At 52.2% G+C, this 14,985-nt stretch overlaps 1 long non-coding RNA gene across 1 annotated transcript; it reads left to right on the top strand.

Annotated features, from left to right (window-relative positions):
• Window positions 1-13,150: 13,150 nt before the first annotated feature.
• Window positions 13,151-13,936, top strand: LOC135096263 (uncharacterized). The gene is made up of 3 exons (XR_010264646.1): window positions 13,151-13,346; window positions 13,412-13,507; window positions 13,763-13,936. It is a non-coding gene; the product is annotated as an uncharacterized LOC135096263 (long non-coding RNA).
• Window positions 13,937-14,985: the final 1,049 nt, after the last annotated feature.

Here is a 14,985-nt window from a genome sequence, read left to right as displayed (position 1 = left end):
ACCATCGCCACCTCCTAACATCCAACAGCCACCATCGCCACCTCCCAACATCCAACAGCCACCATCGCCACCTCCCAACATCCAACAGCCACCATCGCCACCTCCCAACATCCAACAGCCACCATCGCCACCTCCCAACATCCAACAGCCACCTCCCAACATCCAACAGCCACCATCGCCACCACCCAACATCCAACAGCCACCATCGCTACCTCCCAACATCCAACAGCCACCATCGCCACCTCCCAACATCCAACAGCCACCATCGCCACCACCCAACATCCAACAGCCACCATCGCCACCTCCCAACATCCAACAGCCACCATCGCCACCTCCCAACATCCAACAGCCACCTCCCAACATCCAACAGCCACCATCACCACCTCCCAACATCCAACAGCCACATCCCAACATCCAACAGCCACCATCGCCACCTCCCAACATCCAACAGCCACCTCCCAACATCCAACAGCCCTCTCCCAACATCCAACAGCCACCATCGCCACCTCCCAACATCCAGCAGCCACCATCGCCACCTCCCAACATCCAACAGCCACCATCGCCACCTCCCAACATCCAACAGCCACCATCGCCACCTCCCAACATCCAACAGCCACCTCCCAACATCCAACAGCCACCATCGCCACCTCCTAACATCCAACAGCCACCATCGCCACCTCCCAACATCCAACAGCCACCTCCCAACATCCAACAGCCACCATCGCCACCTCCCAACATCCAACAGCCACCATCGCCACCTCCCAACATCCAACAGCCACCTCCCAACATCCAACAGCCACCATCACCACCTCCCAACATCCAACAGCCACCATCGCCACTTCCCAACATCCAACAGCCACCATCGCCACCTCCCAACATCCAACAGCCACCATCGCTACCTCCCAACATCCAACAGCCACCTCCCAACATCCAACAGCCACCATCGCCACCTCCCAACATAAAACAGCCACCATCGCCACCTCCCAACATCCAACAGCCACCATCGCCACCTCCCAACATCCAACAGCCACCATCGCCACCTCCCAACATCCAACAGCCACCATCGCCACCTCCCAACATCCAACAGCCACCATCGCCACCTCCCAACATCCAACAGCCACCATCGCCACCTCCCAACATCCAACAGCCACCATCGCCACCTCCCAACATCCAACAGCCACCATCGCCACCATCCAACATCCAACAGCCACCATCGCCACATCGCAGCATTCAACAGCCACCATCGCCACCTCCCAACATCCAACAGCCACCATCGCCACCTCCCAACATCCAACAGCCACCATCGCCACCACCCAACATACAACAGCCACCATCGCCACCACCCACCATAAAACAGCCACCATCGCTACCACCCAACATCCAACAGCCACCATCACCACCTCCCAACATCCAACAGCCACCATCGCCACCTCCCAACATCCAACAGCCACCTCCCAACATCCAACAGCCACCATCGCCACCACCCAACATACAACAGCCACCACCGCCACCTCCCAACATCCAACGGCCACCACCCACCATACAACACCCACCATCGCCACCACCCAACATCCAACAGCCACCATCGCCACCACCCAACATCCAACAGCCACCATCGCCACCACTCAACATCCAACAGCCACCATCGCCACCTCCCAACATCCAACAGCCACCATCGCCACCACCCAACATCCAACAGCCACCTCCCAACATCCAACAGCCACCATCGCCACCTCCCAACATCCAACAGCCACCATCGCCACCTCCCTACATCCAACAGCCAACATCGCCACCTCCCAACATCCAACAGCCACCATCGCCACCTCCCAATATCCAACAGCCACCATCGCCACCTCCCAACATCCAACAGCCACCATTGCCACCACCCAACATCCAACAGCCAGTTCCCAACATCCAACAGCCACCTTCGCCACCTCCCAACATCCAACAGCCACCATCGCCACCTCCCAACATCCAACAGCCACCATCGCCACCTCCCAACATCCAACAGCCACCTCCCAACATCCAACAGCCACCATCGCCACCACCCAACATCCAACAGCCACCATCGCTACCTCCCAACATCCAACAGCCACCATCGCCACCTCCCAACATCCAACAGCCACCATCGCCACCACCCAACATCCAACAGCCACCATCGCCACCTCCCAACATCCAACAGCCACCATCGCCACCTCCCAACATCCAACAGCCATATCCCAACATCCAACAGCCACCATCGCCACCTCCCAACATCCAACAGCCACCATCGCCACCTCCCAACATCCAACAGCCACCATCGCCACCTCCCAACATCCAACAGCCACCATCGCCACCTCCCAACATCCAACAGCCACCTCCCAACATCCAACAGCCACCATCGCCACCACCCAACATCCAACAGCCACCATCGCCACCTCCCAACATCCAACAGCCACCATCGCCACCTCCCAACATCCAACTGCCACCATCGCCACCACCCAACATCCAACAGCCACCATCGCCACCACCCAACATCCAACAGCCACCATCGCCACCACCCAACATCCAACAGCCACCATCGCCACCTCCCAACATCCAACAGCCACCATCGCCACCACCCACCATCCATCTGGGAGGTGGCGGATGATGCGTGGTGTGAGGTAGTGAATGGGTGATGTGAGGTGGTGGATGGGTGATGTTGAGGTGCTGGATGATGGATGTTATTGGGAGGTGGCAGTTTTCGTACGATATGAAGTGGCAGGCGGCTCGTGTCATCCACCGCCTGCCACCTCCAACATCCGCCATCCGCCACCTCCAACATCCGCCATCCGCCACCTTTCATCAACCGCCATGCACCATCTGCCACCTTCCATCATCCGCCACTTTCCAACATCCGCAATCCACCATCCGCCACCTCCTACTATCCGCTATCACCATCTCCCATCCTTTCTTCCTCTTTTTCTTTTTCTCTTCTTTTTCCTACATTCTAGTACATACGTACCAAAATGCTAAAACGCACTCAAAACACCCTTTATGGAGACACAGAGTAGCATTACCATAAACAAGTATTTTCAGTGTTTTGAGCTTGTGACGTACATGAACGCCAAAATAAATGCAAAGCAACCTGTATGGGGAGACAAAAAATACATTACGAGAAACATGTATTGTGAATGTTTTTGAACTTCTCAATTACCAAAACGCTAAAACTTATGGAGAAACAGAACAACACTACCTAAAAACGTGTATTTTCAGTTTAATTAACATTGTTAGGTACCAGAAAGCTAAAATGCATGTAAAGCACCTTATATGGTGAAAGGAACGACATTTTAAGAAACGTTTTTGTTCAGTAATTATGGACGTGTTAGGGACCAAAACGCTAGAAGCCATCGAGAGTACCCTATATGGGAAAAGAATATATTACCAAAAATAAGCTACTTGCGTACCAAAATGCTAAAAAGCAGAGAAAACACCCTTTATGTAGAAAATGTACAACTTTACCAAAAACGTGTATTTCCATAGATTTTCAGCTTGTTACGTAGAAAAATTCTAAAATGCATGAAAAGTACTCTATATGGTGAAAGAAAATAGTATTAAGAGAAATGTATGTTATAAGAGTTATTAAAATCTTAGGTATCAAAATGTTAAAAGGCATGAATAGCACTCTCTATGGCGAAACAAAGCATCATTACCAAAGACGTATTTTGAGCGTTTTTCCCAGTGTTAGGTACCAAACGCCAAAATGCATGCAAAGCCACCTTTAATGGGGACAGGAAAGGTCATTAACTGAATTGTGTCTTTTGGGAGTTTTCAGGGTGTTAGCCACGATAAATGTTAAAAAGCATAAAAATAACACTATATGGAAAAAGATAAATCATTAGCAAAAGCGTGTCTCTTGAGTGTTTTCAACTATTTACGTACCAAAGCGCTTAAACGCATACAAAACCTTTTATCCTTTTATAGAGAAACAGAAAATATATATGCATCTATCGAGAAAGGAAACGACCTTTCCAGAAACGTGTCTTTTGAGTGTTTATGAGCGTGCTAGGCAACAGAAGCCTACAAAACATGGAAGGCATCCTATATGTGAATAGAAATTATTATAAAAAAAAAAAAAACGTGACATTTCATTGTTTTTTACTTTATTACCAAAAATGTGGCATTTAAGTGTTTTGACTTAATTTCGTAGCAAAAAGCTAAGAGTCATGCAAAACACGATTTATAGCGAAACAGGATAACATTACCAAAAACAAGAATTTTGAGTGTTTTTAAACTTCTTACGTAAAAAAAAAAAATGCCAAATTCCATGAGAAGTACCCTATATGGGAAATGAAAACACACTGCGATGAACATTTATTATGAGTGTTTTTAACCTTGAGCCCCAAAACGGGATAACACATAAATAACTCTATATGGAAAAACGTTTACTTTGAGTGTATTTCACACCAAACCGATAAAATGCATGCAAAGCACCCTTCATGGCGAAAAGAAGAGAGATTTCAAGAAACGTGTCCTTTGAGTGTTCATGAATGTGCTATGAACCTAAACGCAAAAAAAAAAAAAAAAAAAAAAGTATGGAAAACTCGTATAAGTAAGACAAAAAAAATACCAAAACATCTATTTTCACTCCTTATGTACTAAAACTTTAAGACTCATGCAAAACACTCTTTATGGAAAAGGAGAATAACTTTTCCAAAACAAGTATTTTAGTGTTTTGAGCTTATTGCATAGAAAAACACCAAAATACATGCAAAACACCCTATACGGAGAAACGAAAAGACATTACCAGAAACGAGTGTTATGTATGTTTTTGAGCTTCTTTGGTAAAAAAAAAAAAAAAAACGCTAAAAAGCATGAATAGCACTCTATATGGAGAAACAAATCAACAAATCAAACAAACTTTTTTGTCCTATCCACTCTTACACTGATGATACCACCCTGCACTTTTCCATGTCTTTTCACAGACGTCCAGCCCTTCAGGAAGTAAACAGTTCAAGCAGGGAAGCCATAGAATGCCTGAATTCTGATCTCTCTAAAATTTCTGATTGGGGGGAGAGCAAACTTGGTATTGTTCAATGCCTCAAAAACTCAATTCCTCCATCTATCAACTCGACACAACCTTCCAGACAACTATCCCCTCTTCAATGACACTCAACTGTCTCCCTCTTCTACAATGAACTTCCTGAGTCTGTCCTTTACTTATAATCTAAACTGGAATCTTCACATCTCATCTCTAGCTAAAACAGCTTCTATGAAGTTAGGTGTTCTGAGTCATCTCCACCAGTTTATCTCGCCCTCCCAGCTGCTAACTCTATAAAGGGGCCTTATCCATCCATGTGTGGAGTATGCTTCACATGTCTAGGAGGTTCCACTCATAACGCTCTTTTAGACAAGGTCGAGTCAAATGTTTTTTGTCTCATCAACTCCTCTCCTCTCACTGACTGTCTTAAGTCTTTTTCTCATCACCACAATGTTGCATCTCTTGCTATCTTATACCACTGTTTTCATGCTAACTGCTCTTCTGATCTTGCTAACTGCATGCCTCTCCTCCTCCCATGGTCTCACTGTACAAGACTTTCTTCTTTCTCTCATCCCTATTCTGCCACCTCTATAATATAAGAGTTAACCAGTATTCTGAATCATTCGTCCTTTTCTCTGATAAACTCTGGAACTCCCTGCCTGCTTCTGTATTTCCACCTTCCTATGACTTGAACTTCTTCAAGAGGGACATTTCAAGACACTTATCCTTCAATTTTTTACCATTCTATTTGACATTTTTATGGCTACTGACAACAAATGAGCCTCTCTTTTTTTTTTTCTGTCCTTGGTCAGTGGCCCTCTTACATAAGAGATAAAAGAAAAAAAAATTATATATATATATATATATATATATATATATATATATATATATATATATATATATATATATATATATATATATATATATATATATATATATATATATATATATATATAGCGGGACACAAGTCACCGCTCCCTGCACTCCGTTTTCTATTTCATTATCACCCTTCCGTTTTCACTCTCTCTACTGCACACGCTCTTGTCTTTCATATCTTTTTCATCACTTCTCTTACTTGTCACATTCTGTGCACGCTCTTTTACACATGTATTACACATCTTCTCAATACATCTTACTACTCCTATCTTTACACAGACATACACACACACATACAGTCTTTTTTTCCATAATTTTGTATGTGTCGTTTGTTGTGTTTAGTGATTGTTATATATATTGTTCATATATTTCGTTGAACCGCCAAGTCACGATTGGGCCACGGTCGGGGTCGGACGTGGTCGCTGCCACGCTCCCTCTGACCTACCCTAAATACCACGTGTGTCGTTCCCGCCTCGTTCAATCGTCGTGGCATTCAACAGTGACCAAGTGCTAGTGCTGAACAACGGTTCAGGGAAGAGGGCAAGAGCATCCTCTTCTTCAGCATCCCTAAAGTGCTCCACGCCCAAGAAAGCGGCCCGTAACCTGCTGGAGGACAGCAGCAGTGATGAGCGCTCACCGAAGCGAGCCACCCGCAGCCTCCAGCCTTCATGGCAGGAGGACAACGCTACCGAAGCGGACTGGGCCCCACTCGACCTCTCCGTTTTCAGCGACGTGGTGCCGCAGCAGCAGCAGGACGGCGGTGAGGAGCAAGGATGGACTACCGTCACGACCAGCCGAGCTCGCCGCCACCAGCCCCCGAGGCCCAAGTTCAAGCTGGGCAGCCTGGGCGAATACGAGAACTCTTACCGAGCCATCTCTGCCCTCGAGAGGGAGTATCCGACCCTTCGGATACAGGTAAGGGTTAATCTCAAGGGTGAGCACGTGGTCACGCCCAAGGACGAGGATTCCACGGCACTCCTGCGCCGCATCGCGGAGGAAGGAAACAGGGTGCTCCTCCTCGACCCAAGCGAAAAGAGGCACAAGGTGGTGCTGGAGCGCTACCCGCTCGACCTGCCTCTCGAGGCGGTAGAGGCTCACCCTCAGGTGACCTCCGCCCAGCGTCTGACCTCCAGGAGGGACAAGTTGCCCACGAGACAGGTGCTACTTGTGTGTGTGGGGCCGCCGCCCGCCAAGTTGGATCTCGGCTGCTGGGGCAGATACTCCCTGCGCCCCTACCAAGGTGAGCCTGTAAGATGTTACAGGTGCCAACGGTACAACCACCTGCAGGCGCGGTGCGAACATGCCGCCAGGTGCGGCGTGTGCAGCCTGCCCCACCCGACGGAGGAGTGCATCGCCCGCCATAAGGCCAACGAGGCAACCACCGCCAGGTGCCCAAACTGTGGGAAAAACCACCACGCGTGGAACCCCCAGTGCCCTGAGAGGCTCCGTAGGATGCCTCGTTCACGCCAGCAGCAACAACAGCAGTTTCAGGCGCCACCAAGGCGGCAACGTCGACGTCACCATACAGCGTCGCATGGGCAGCCCCGGCAACAGATCGCTCAGCCCCAGCAGCAACAGCATCCACCACGTGGCCAGCCAGGAAGGTCAGCGCGAGATCCCGTTGCACCCGCCCCACCTCCAGTCAGGTCAGCTTGGGTCCCGCGGCAGGCCCCCTCAGCCACCCCCCCACCCCCGTCCCAGCCAGCGGCAAGACCGGAAGAGATTAACCGGCAACCCCCTCACCGCCGACCCGAGGTACAGCCTCCAGCCATAGGCACGGAGAGCCGCACCCCCTCCGCCCACCCCTCCACTCGCTCAGGTAGCACCCCTACCAAGCATGCTCGAGCCAAGCCCCACCACCCGAGCAGCGGCACACAAGGGAGAGACCCTCCCGGCGACGCCCCCGCCCGTGCGGCGACAGGCCCAGCACCGACAACGGTGAGGAGGAGAGCCATGGTCCCGAGCGATCCTCTCCACGGGGTGCCCGCCTGTCTCAGCGAAGAAACCCGCGCGGTGGTCAACTGCCTCGTGGCGCGGATGGTGCAGTTGATGGCGGAGCTGCTTGCCAGCCCTGATCACGTCCCCGCTAGGCGGGACGATCTGGACGCGCTTCTCCGCCAGGAGACGGCCACGGCCATCTCTGAGTGCGGCCTCCTGCCACCACCGCTGAACTCGAGGGACCCACGTCTGTGCCCCTCCCTCCAACCACCAGACCTTCACCACCAACATGGAGAGGAGATATGCTGAGGGCGCCACCCACGCGGACCAGCCTGCAGGGCCCCCCAGGCTCAGAGTCCTGCAATGGAACGTGCAGGGCCTGCGACCCAAGAAACATCAAGTCCTACAGGCCGTCTTCGAGGAGCACCTTGACGTTGTGCTCCTCCAGGAAACACTGACGCCCGCCGACTTTGAATGGAGGGTGGCGGGCTACACCCTTCACTCGCTCCCCACAGCGGAGGGCACCCGAGGCTGTGCAGCGCTGGTGAGGAGCACAATCCCTCACCGCAGGGTTGCAGCCCCAGTCAACTGCGGGGACGGAGTGGAGGTCCTGGCGCTGGAGCTGCAGGTGGGAAGTCTCCCGCTCCTGGTATACAACGTATACAGGAGCCAGCGACACCAGCTGGAGGCAGGAGAGCTTCTCACCCTCGCCTCCCACTCCAGTCTCTTGGTTGCGGGCGACCTCAACGCCCACCACCCCATGCTACAGTCACCGTCCCCAGCCAACGAAACGGGCCGCCACCTGGTCGTGCTGCTCGAGGAAATCCCTCACGTGTGCCTTCTCAACACAGGGGAGGCCACCCACACCCGGGGAGGAAGGCTTGACCTCACGTTGGTCTCGAGTGACCTGGCGGCAGGCGCTACGTGGCAGGTGCACCCGACCCTCACCAGCGACCACTTTGCCACCCTCACCACCCTCCCAGTGGCCCCGCCGGTCCCACCCCGCCCGCCCCCACGCTGGAACATAAGGAGAGCGGACTGGACCAAGTTTCAGGCCTCTCTTGACGAGTGGTGGGCCGCCTATCAGCCGCCCGCCGACCTACATCAGCAGGAGAGGGACCTGACGACGGCCATCCAGACCGCAGCCGCCGCAGCCATCCCCAGGTGCACCCCGAGCCGCCGCCACCGGACAGACTGGTGGTACTACAACGAAGAGGTGCGCGAGCACAACCACCGTGTCAACCAGCACAGAAAACTGTACAAAAGGCGCCCCAACCCCAACAACCTAAGACTCCTACAGGATGTGGTGGCCCGCGCACGGCAGGTATCCCTGAGGGCCAGAGAGGCTAAGTGGCTGGAGTGGTGCGCCACTTTTAGCCACCACACGTCTCTAGGCCAGCTGTGGAGGAGCGTGAGGACAGCCTCCGGCGCTGCCCCGCCCCGCCCGCCCGCCCACCCGCACCCGCAGCAGGAGGCAGAGAGGCTTGCCACCATGTTCACCACGCGGAGCTCCAGTGACCAGCTTCCTCCCCAGACACAACGCATCCAGCAGCAGCTCCGACCACACCGCGACGAGGCTGTCAGGGAGGCGATGGAGGAAGCCGACGTGACTGACCAGCCCTTCTCCCTTCAAGAGCTGGAGCGGGCTAGGAGGAGAGGCCGCGACACGGCAGCGGGGGCGGACGGCGTGCCATACTCCATGTTGGCGCACGCTGGGCCGGCTGGGGACGCCGCGCTGTTGGCCACCATCAACGCCTCATGGATGGCGGGCTGTCTGCCGCCCGCGTGGAAGGAAGCCGACATTCAGCCGATTCCAAAGCCGAGGGAGCCCACCAAGATCAGACCCATCTCTCTCCTCAGCTGCACGGCCAAAACGGCTGAGAGGATGGTGCTCGCGCGGCTACAGTGGCGCGTGGGGCCCTCTCACCCACATGTGTTCGGCTACACCCGCGGAGTGAGCACGGCAGACAGCATCCTCGCCCTGCTGACCCAAATTGACCACCGCCCCGCCGTCATCGTCTTCATCGACCTCGAGAAGGCGTTCGAGCTAGCCAGCCCTCACGCCATCCTCGACGCACTCGTGCGGAAAGGGGTGCGAGGAAGGCTGCTGGCCTGGCTCCGCGACTACCTGCAGCGCCGCCGCGCCAGGGTTAGGTTCCAGGGCCTGAGGTCGACCTTCAAGGTACTTGAGAACGGGACGCCCCAGGGCGGCATCCTCAGCCCTCTACTGTTCAACCTGCTGATGGAACAGCTAGTGGCACTGCCTTTCCACGCTGGCACCGTCCTGCTGAGCTACGCCGATGACCTCGCCCTCGTCGTCACCGGAAGGGGCAACAAGCTCAGGAGGACGCAGCAGGCACTCGACCTCATCAGCGGGAAATGCCAGGACCTGGGGCTCAAGATCTCGGCAGAGAAGTCCCGGGCCATGATGGTGAAGGCGGCAGACCCAACCTGGCAGCTCCGCGTCCAGGGAGTTGAGCTGGCATGGACCAACTCCTACCAGTACCTCGGTGTGTGGGTGGACAAGCGGCTGTCCTTCACAGCCCACGCCGCCTACCTGAGGGAGAGGACGCAGTCTAGGCTGAACGTGATGCGGGCCATGACACGAATCAGCGCGGGCGCCACTTTTTCCGTCCTGCGCCAGTACTACGTGCACGCTGTTCGCTCGCTGGTGGATTACAGCGCCCCCGTCCTCATAGCACTCTCTCCAAACCAGCAGGAGCGGATCGAGGTGCTACAAAACACCGCAATGAGGACCATGCTGGGGGCACCGAGGTGGTCCAGCGCATGCGTCATGCAGAGCGAGACCAGACTGGTACCCCTCACCACCAGGGTACAGCAGATCACGGCCTGCCGCGTAGCGAGGGTGCTGCAGCGTGACGCGGAGGGAGTGACACAGAGGAGACTAAGGCTGGCGGGGACGCAGGGTGCCGAATCTCTCCGCCGCAACCCGTGGCTGCTGCAGTGCACGCTGGCTACCCACAACCTGGCTCGCATGGAGAACTGGCCACAGGCGGACCTCCCTGCCCCCACCTTCCGCGCCCCACCCCCGTGGGAGCCACCCGCGGCAGAGTTCTCCGCCACACAGCTGCCCGCCAGCAAGGCGCTCTGCGCCGTGGAGGAGATGCGGCAGCACGCCTTCATGGCCATGGCGCAGGTCACCGAGCCAGACAGTGTTGTGTACTACACCGACGGCTCGGCTGACCCTGACAGCGGAAGGACGGGCGCTGCTGCCATCACCAGAGGGGCCGAGGTGTGTGAGAGGACTCCCGACCACTGCTCCACCCTGCAGACAGAACTGGTGGCCATCCTGCTGGCCCTGGAGCACGCTCAACACCGGCGGGAGCGCACCGTGGTGCTCCACACCGACTCCAGAACGGGGCTACAGGCTCTACAACAGCCGTATCCCAGCGACAACGTGGGCCTCGTCACCGCCATCCTGGGTAGCCTCCAGAGCCTCGCCGCGCAGGGGCGGCGGGTGAGGCTCAACTGGATACCCAGCCACGTGGGAGTACGAGGCAACGAGGCTGCTGATGCAGCCGCCAAGAGAGCTGCTAGTGGCCCCCAGGTGACAAGGCATGTGCCGCCCAGCCTGAGCCAAGTGAGGGCGCGAGCCAGGCTCGCCGCAACCAAGCGCGCCCGCCACACGCACCGGCAGCTGGAAACAAGGAAGAGACAGGCAGCTTGGTACGCCTCCGCCACTGGCTACCAGTCGTTGGACGCCTCCCAGCAGCAGCCCAGAGCAGACGGCGTGTTGCTGCAACGCGTAAGGCTGGGCTACTGCACCAGGGAACAGCTGTACGACGACTTTCGGGGGCAGGAGTGCGACCACTGCGGGAGGCACAGCCGCCACCCGCTAGTGCACTACCTACTGTCCTGTCCGGCCACCGCCGCCCTCAGACCAACGCCGCCACCACCGGCCCATCCTGTAGGCGGTGATCTCCTCAGCAGCCGCGAGGCCAGGGCTGCCCTCATCGTCCGCCACACGCCCACAGACCTGATGCTGCGAGTTCTCAGGGCAGCGTCCCCGCCCCGCTGAACAGGTCGCAGCTCCTTTCCTGACCGGCGAGCAGCACTCCTCGCCGCGCCACCGCACCGCCCACCACCGGGACCCAAGACTCCCCCACCTGCGGGCTGGTGCCCGCTTTGTGTATTATACCTGATGCTGCGAGTTCTCAGGGCAGCGCCCCCGCCCCGCTGAACAGGTCGCAGCTCCTTTCCTAACCGGCGAGCAGCACTCCTCGCCGCGCCACAGCACCGCCCACCACCGGGCCCCAAGACTCCCCCACCTGCGGGCTGGTGCCCGCTTTGTGTATTATGTACATTCATGTATATTTTTTCCTTTGTGCAATATGTATATATGTATATGTTGACATAATACTCAATAAACCTTTAATAATAAAAATAATGTTGAACCGCCACCTGTTATTCTCTCACTTTATTTCAATTTTACCAAGTCTATTCCCTCCAACACTTAGTCTTTCCCCCCCCCCTAATTTCACCACCCTGTCTATCCACCCCCCCCATATATATATATATATATATATATATATATATATATATATATATATATATATATATATATATATATATATATATATATATATATATATATATATATATATATATATATATATGAATAAACAGAATACTCAGGCTGATTCCTTTGCCAGAGCTACAATGTTGTGACGAAACTGTTACCCTTAAAGGACTAAACACTGCTATAACCAGGAGGTATAGTTGGGAGCCTAAACTTCTCGCTTGAGCGACTTCCGGGCGGCCAAGTAGCACTTCACCTTCGCAATATATATATATATATATATATATATATATATATATATATATATATATATATATATATATATATATATATATATATATATATATATATATATATATATATATATATATATATATATATATATATATATATATATATAACTAGTGTAAAGAAATATTCTAAATGAAAATACATGAAATATAATCAAAATAAAAACAAAAAATATAAAATATATGTGAAAATACAAAAAATACACAATAAAAAAAAACTAAATTTAATAAGCAATAGAAATAAATATTAAATAAAATTAAATAAAATCCAAAAAATAATAATGGAACTAAAAGTAAAATAACATAACACAAAATACAAAAAAACAACAAAAAATGAAGCATTTATAAAAATAAAAACATTCATAATAAATAAAGCATCAATAAATAAAACAATAATGAAACAAAAGAAATCACAAAAAAAAGATAATAATTACCATAAGCAAAACAAACAAACAAACTAATTAAAATAAAACTTCTGTCATGTTTTCATTTACCCTTCCAGATATAGAGAAATGGCATTCCCCCGGGGCAGGATGGAGGCAGCAGAGTGGCGGCGCCTGCTTCACCTCCTCAAGGACGCGCGGGTCAGGGTGACGAGGGAGTATGGAAGTTTTTTGATACCAGAGAAAACCATCACTGAGGAGGAGGAGTGGAGAGAGCTGGAGGACGTCACTATCAATTTGTGGGGGTGTAAGGTGTACAGGTGAGTGTGTGTGTGTGTGTGTGTGTGTGTGCTGCCTCTAATTACCCTTGGTTTCTTCCATACAGGGAATCTGACGAGGTGTGTTTCTTGTCAGCCTCAATTTTTGACTTTCGAGTCTGATGAAGAAGATGAAGATGAGGAGGAGGAGGACTTAAAAAATTGTTAGTATCAGCAGTAATATTCAGAGTTGTGTGAGTGATATAATATTATAAGGCTAGTAATTGTTAGTAAGTAGTGATAACAAGTTTTTATTGTTATTATTACTAATAATAATAATAATAATAATAATAATAATAATAATAATAATAATAATAATAATAATAATAATAATAATAATAATAGTAATAATAATAATAAGACTCACAAGAGTTTTTCTTCCATCAATAGAGCCTTGACTTTTTTCCTTCATGACACAGTAACCTGCTCCACAGCCTGCTGCATCACCACCACAGCCACCTCCACCACAGCCTGCTACACCACCATCACAGCCACCACAACACAGTCACTCCACCACAGCCTGCCAAAAGTAGTGGAGACAAAGCGGCGCCCTTTGAGAGTGGTGCCCCCAGTGCTGTGCTGCATCAAGTGTTGTACACCTGCAGGTGGTGTGGTTGGTGTCCTCCACACGTAGGGAATTGTTTGTAAGGTGTGTGGCGGCGTGAATCGCGGTGCAGGTGTTCTGGTGCAGTGAGCCACACTGGGGTGCCAGCAGGTGCGCCGTGACAGGTGTGAGGACTCGTTCACCACAACACTCATTCACCGACGCTGTGCTGTGTGGGCCAGGGCATATCAGGCAGTTAGTTTGGCACAGGCGGCATTCTGATTGCCTTTGGTTTTGACGTGTGTTGTAAGACTCAAACACTGATAATAAAGCTGCTCCACCCTGTCTCTCATTTCCCTGAGTCCAGTGGTGTGGTGAAGGGTCCCAGCACTAGTGATAAAGCTGCTCCACAACAGTCCTGCACAACAAAGAGAGTGGCTGGGTGCAGACTCTGCCGGCAAGGAAGCAACATGGGAAACACTTCAGGGAGAAAGACCAGCGGGACCGACAGTGGACAGCTGGATGACTCGGCAGGCAGCCGGGAGAGGATGGCCAAGCTAGGCCAGACCCATTGCTGGCCAGGAGAATGGACTCAGCCGAGGAGATGCACATGTGTGTCCCATGGGAAAGAGCTGCCGTGTCACTGCAGTAGTGACGCTGAAGAGGACATCAAGGAGAACGAGTCATGCGAGGCGAGCCACACAACCTTCAGAAACGTGTCATTCTGTCTGCAGATGATGCCTCAATATTAAGAGAATGACAAGCCACACTGACTGTGGAATTCCTCACACTGACTTGAACAAGACCTCACAGTGGAGCAAGGCACAGGAAAGGGAGATCATTGCATTACCTACTGCAGAGAGAGAGAGAGAGAGAGAGAGAGAGAGAGAGAGAGCAGCTGGTACTATACAAATGTTATTGGTGTCAGTATCAACTCTTGTTTATGTCCAAGACAGTGTGAGTCTCTTCAGACAAACATACAAGTTTCTTCAGTAACAATTTCCTGGAATCCACTCCCGGCAGTCTGCGCCACCAGCACACCCCGTGTCTCTCAGCCAAGTCTCCACCCAGCACCCTAAACCATCTGCCCAAACAGGT

This window comes from Scylla paramamosain, unplaced genomic scaffold, assembly GCF_035594125.1.
Source record: "Scylla paramamosain isolate STU-SP2022 unplaced genomic scaffold, ASM3559412v1 Contig3, whole genome shotgun sequence".
Classification (NCBI taxonomy): domain Eukaryota; kingdom Metazoa; phylum Arthropoda; class Malacostraca; order Decapoda; family Portunidae; genus Scylla; species Scylla paramamosain.
This window is presented reverse-complemented; position numbering and strand designations above follow the sequence as displayed.